Raw genomic sequence first — 5,039 nt, forward strand, 5'->3', positions numbered from 1 at the left:
TTCTTTTTTAGGACATAAAAGATTCAATCGTGGCGGAATATAATTTTCTTATTTGTCCTCCATTGTTATTCTAAGCTGCAATACAAACGTAACTTTTTCTTTTTGAACTAAATTTTTGTTTTCAGAAACCCAACAAAGCGGCTAAAACGCGCAGTTTCTCGGTTGCCGAAGGAATATATATGAACACTGGCCAATTATGTGTGAGCAAAGCATTACCTAGCAAATAAGTAACCAAAGGAAAGGTTGTAAATATGTAATATTTTACATCTGACTTTTAAAAAGATTTCGAATTCTTTCTGGTCTTTGTGGTTTTCATAAAAATCTGCGTAACACTGCGCCTGATAATAGCCGTGTTCGTTCGTTTGACATCCGAAATAAATACATAGGATTATAAAATCGGACTATTCCTTTCGACATAAATTCCAGTGGTATATTTTTGTGAACAAAGTTTTCTTGCCTCACAATTCGGGACACTGCTTACGCATCTTTTATTAGTTCTCGTGATGACGAAAGAGAGTAATTTCCTTTATTTGAATAGGTATCATTACCGTTTCCTAGTATTTATTTCAAAAAAGTTAGACAAAATTGGCGGAGAGCTTGACATTACTTTGTTTATAAGAAACGTTATGAAACAACGACAATATCATGCAGAAATAAATAAACAGAAAATTATTTGTGTATTAATTAAGTCCAAGACAGACTTTATTAAACAAACCAACAAAAGAAAGAGTGTATGTAGACTAAAATGCGTGGTAATAAAATTTGAAATTATTTATATATATACCACAAAAAATTGAGCATCAATACGTTGTCGGAGAATGGCCAAGTCATGGCACGCCATTTCGCAAAATTGAACATTTTACGGTTCTAAAGATTAAATTGCTTTGAAAATAAAGCAAATCATCAAAATTAAAAAAGTTCACTATTATTTCCTTTATAACGTAAAAAAAGAAAAACACATGAATCTAAAATGGATAATGTGAGTGCCTTTATTCAGCTTAGTAAGTCTTTAACCTTGGAAGTGTAACGTTTACAGGTTTTAAGAGCCAAAGTGGAGACGTGTTGCCGCACTGCAAAAGATTTTACTAAGTTATATTATCAAACTTGTGCTAAACGAAGGCATGTAAGTCAGTTTGATTGTCAACAGGTAGTGCCATTGCAAAATATAAAAAGCGCTCTTCTCCCTTGCAAATGAATCGTCTATATTTGGGCAACGGATTATTCGTATGGAACGGCAATGGCGCGCATGGAAAAGACAATATACAAAAATATTTTATAGAAGTTCCTACGTCAGAGCACATTATCTCTACAGTGGATGCGCAACCCCTTATAGACGAAGCGGTATCTGGTCAGATAACATATTTGATACAGGTGCTGTCGAGTACACGGATTAGGCTACGAAACCATTTCAGAAAACATTTATAATAACCGCGTAAGATGATAAATGGAAAATAGCTAGCGACTGTTATCGCTGCAAGATGCTTTAGTGAAACAAGATAGTAAATAAAAATATTTCTAGATTTTCTGAATGTAAACAAATATTTCACTTTTCATAACTAATTAAAGGACTAGGTACCTAAGAGAGAAGATACACCTTGTGGGTTTCCATACCTCCATTCATATACAATATTTTATTATTATACTATCAAAACCTTTCTTATTCCTATTCTATTCTAACTTTCCAAGGAAGTTTCTACGTCTTATTATATTTTTCTATCATCAACCCGTTTACTGAGTCCTAAATTACGTATCACATAAGACGATAAAGTTCCACCAGAGCTGGCTATACGGCCTCCTTGGCCGCTGGTGATTGGTAAATCTGGGCGACGTGACTTGACAGGATCTAAACGTTCCTTCTCAACTTTCTTCCGGGAGGAACGCGATTTCTCTTGGCGAAACATGGGCAAAGCGTGAGGGGTAATGATTTGAGATACTCCCACAATTTCAGCGTGTTTCTTCTTACGATAAGTTTTAACTACACATAACTGTGCTCCTCTAAAACTACGCCTTTCATCGTAGTAGCATTTGATTACCCCGTTACCGCAACCTACGAATAACTGATTCAATTTTGGATCCCACAACGTTTTTATAATATGTGAATCTATAACCGGTATACGCTTGACTTCACCGAACGTCTGCACATTGTAGAAATGTATATTTGCAATAAGGTCTTATGCGATAACAATTCTCCTAGAATGCAACCCAGAGCCCACATATTCAATGCCGTTTCGTTATCATTCACTTTAGATGTATTTTATTATATTTTATACATTATTTCTTTGCTCTTTTGATTTCGCAATTAACTGAAAAATATTAACCGCTCAATATCATCAAAAAAAGAAAAAAGTAAATAATCTATATTTACTTGAAGATCTACGCCCTGCTTTCTTCGTGTCAAAAGAACAACTCCATAGTCACTCTAATTGGAAGAGTACGATCAGGTCTGAAAGTGAACATAACTTGAAAGAGACCACCGCTGTCGGTGTGGAAACAATCAAATACGAGACAGAAGATATGACAATTGAAGTAGTTGCAGACGCTTTAGAAGCCAATGTTGAAGTGATAACCGTACCTAAAAATTCCGCAGCAACACCTAGAAAAACGACCGGCTGCGCTGGTAACTGTTTCAAAACAGAGAAAAGCGCAAAAAAAGTTGGGTTTTGAGTAGTGACATAAATACGCCGGAAATGTCGGAAATCTATTGTCCGACTTGCGATGATTTTGCTAATGAGCAGCATGTCTTAATAAAATGCCAGATCCGAGAAATAAAGTTTTGGTAACGTTCTAACCGTTCGCCATGAAGTTTTAATTTGTTATGGCGTTGAGCCAGATCGAAGGCTTCTTCCACACAACCGCACACACAAGAATATGCAGAGCCTGGTTTTTACGGTTTTCCGCACCACCCTTGGGGTACCGTGATAAGCGCGTTGCCAATTGTTTTAAATGGCTGACTCCCCAGTAGGCCTGCACCATTATATACATAATTAGAAATTACAATAGTATTTACAATAATAATAATAATAATACATAGTAATACGTAATAATACGTAAAAATACGTAGTAAATAAAAAGCCCCGCTAATACATACATACATAATGATACATAACGTACATATAAATAAATAAAAATTTCTGCTATGCTGGTGTGCTGGCATCTGCAAAAGAAAAATATTGTGATTAATAAATTTTGTATACAAAGATGATACCAAACTTGTCATTGGCCTACGGAAGTATCCCCTTCTGCTGAAACGATGAGTGGAGGTGCAAAAGCAAGCATGCTTTTTAATCTAAAATAAAATAAAAAAAAATGAATAAATTATACATAATAATAAGTAAGGATAAATGCAAACTTACCTTTAGCATGCAGCGAATCCCCATCGATATGAGGCGATGAGCGGAGCGAGTTCGACTTTATTATGCGGGCAGACTTAAAGCACGACTTCTCATTTAAAATGATGACACATTTTCAACTTTTTCTTGCACCCAATTTTTGCCAGTCAATAACAAATGTACCTTGAAGCCTAGGAGATTAGTGCGGTGACTTCTTCCATTGGGGCAGGAGCCTGTTTTCTTGAAGAAGGCAAGCTGTTTCACTATTGTCGCCTGGGTGCCCTTGCCGATGTCGGGCTCAATCATGTGGAACTTCATGATTGCCAAGTGAATGCTCATGGCTTTCAAAAAAACCTCAGATACATTGTGCCTCGGAAATTCGGGTTTCAGTTTCTTATGGGCCAGGATTTGGTCGTGTTCCGGGTCATTGGCGGCTACTTTGCCGTCAATTTCGGAGCATGCTTATTCCTTCCTCAGCGTTAGGTCGTCTACTCATACTTGGCATCTTAGCTGCTCACGAATATATTGCGCTATTCCGTAGCCTGTAAGTATCCTGAAGTATTCCTTCTCGTTTGCGGTTAGTCGTTTGGCAGCTACTTTGAATGACACCCCATCCAGGCCGTATGGCAAAACCTGTTGTTCGGCTTGGGGTGGTAGCGTGTAATCAAGTTTATTGATTAGATCATAATCGCCGCCAGTCCTGGATCCGCCTCCCCAAAATTCGAGTTGCCGTTCCATTAGGCGGGTGCCCTGCTTTATTATATCTTCCGCCTCTCTTGTTTGTTTTTTCTTACTTGGTGCCATCTTAGAGAAAAAGCACACCAAGAGGTCTTGGCTTACCCTGTAATTATGCCAGGGTAAGCCTTTAGCAGGCCATCCATTAGTTCCATGAAGTTGTCGATGGTGCCCAAGGTGTCGTCAGTTACTTCGCTCATCTGGAATTTATCTTTTAAAGATGTTTTCACTTCCCCTAGCACCGCTTTCTGTTCTTCCCATTTGGCGGTGCTTATCTTGCCAATGTGCACGACTTGCACAATTCAGTCAGAGCAGCGATGGCTTCGTATGTTCGGATTTCCTTTCTTTCACTAATAATTTTGCGCTTCACAGCGACGTCCAAGTTTCCCACTGTTGCGGGAGTTAATAATTGCATTAATTCTTTGTGCGATGCAGCAGAAGTAATTACTAGGCATGCACCTCTCCTCTTTAAGTAATTTGAGGTGCCAGTTTTTTGCCTTGGTGATGGAGGTCAGGTCATACTGATTGCTGTTTCTCATCCTATCTTAAAATCTATACAGCAGATGTATGTAATCGAAAACACGTTGTATCGTATAAATGATACCTTCAGCTCGCTTCCGTTGGTACTTTCCATTTGCGAACTTTGCCAGTGTTCGCAGGTTTGGTTTGCTCCTACCGCAGACTACTGCTTTCGCTTCTAGGCCGCTTTCCTCTGCGATACTTAAACATCTGTCCAGTTCGTCTGGAGCTCCATTGTAACTAGTTATGGCGGTGGCGTTGATAAGCACGTTAAAACTTGTCAGCAGGCTACGTATACCGAAGAAGAGTACTGTTCGGTATTCTTTCGTCTTACTAATTTCTTTTGTGTCGTCGTAGCCGAAACCATAAAGCACATCCTCGGACCGAGAATATCTTGTTTTTCCATTTGTCTAAACTTCGTGGAAGTGCACCTGCACAACCTTGTGGTCCCCTGGA

At 38.5% G+C, this 5,039-nt stretch overlaps 1 pseudogene; it reads left to right on the plus strand.

Annotated features, from left to right (window-relative positions):
- Positions 1–970: 970 nt before the first annotated feature.
- Positions 971–1,487, plus strand: LOC119641071 (annotated as a pseudogene).
- Positions 1,488–5,039: the final 3,552 nt, after the last annotated feature.

Source organism: Glossina fuscipes, unplaced genomic scaffold (genome assembly GCF_014805625.2).
Source record: "Glossina fuscipes isolate IAEA_lab_2018 unplaced genomic scaffold, Yale_Gfus_2 142, whole genome shotgun sequence".
NCBI classification, from domain to species: Eukaryota; Metazoa; Arthropoda; class Insecta; order Diptera; family Glossinidae; genus Glossina; species Glossina fuscipes.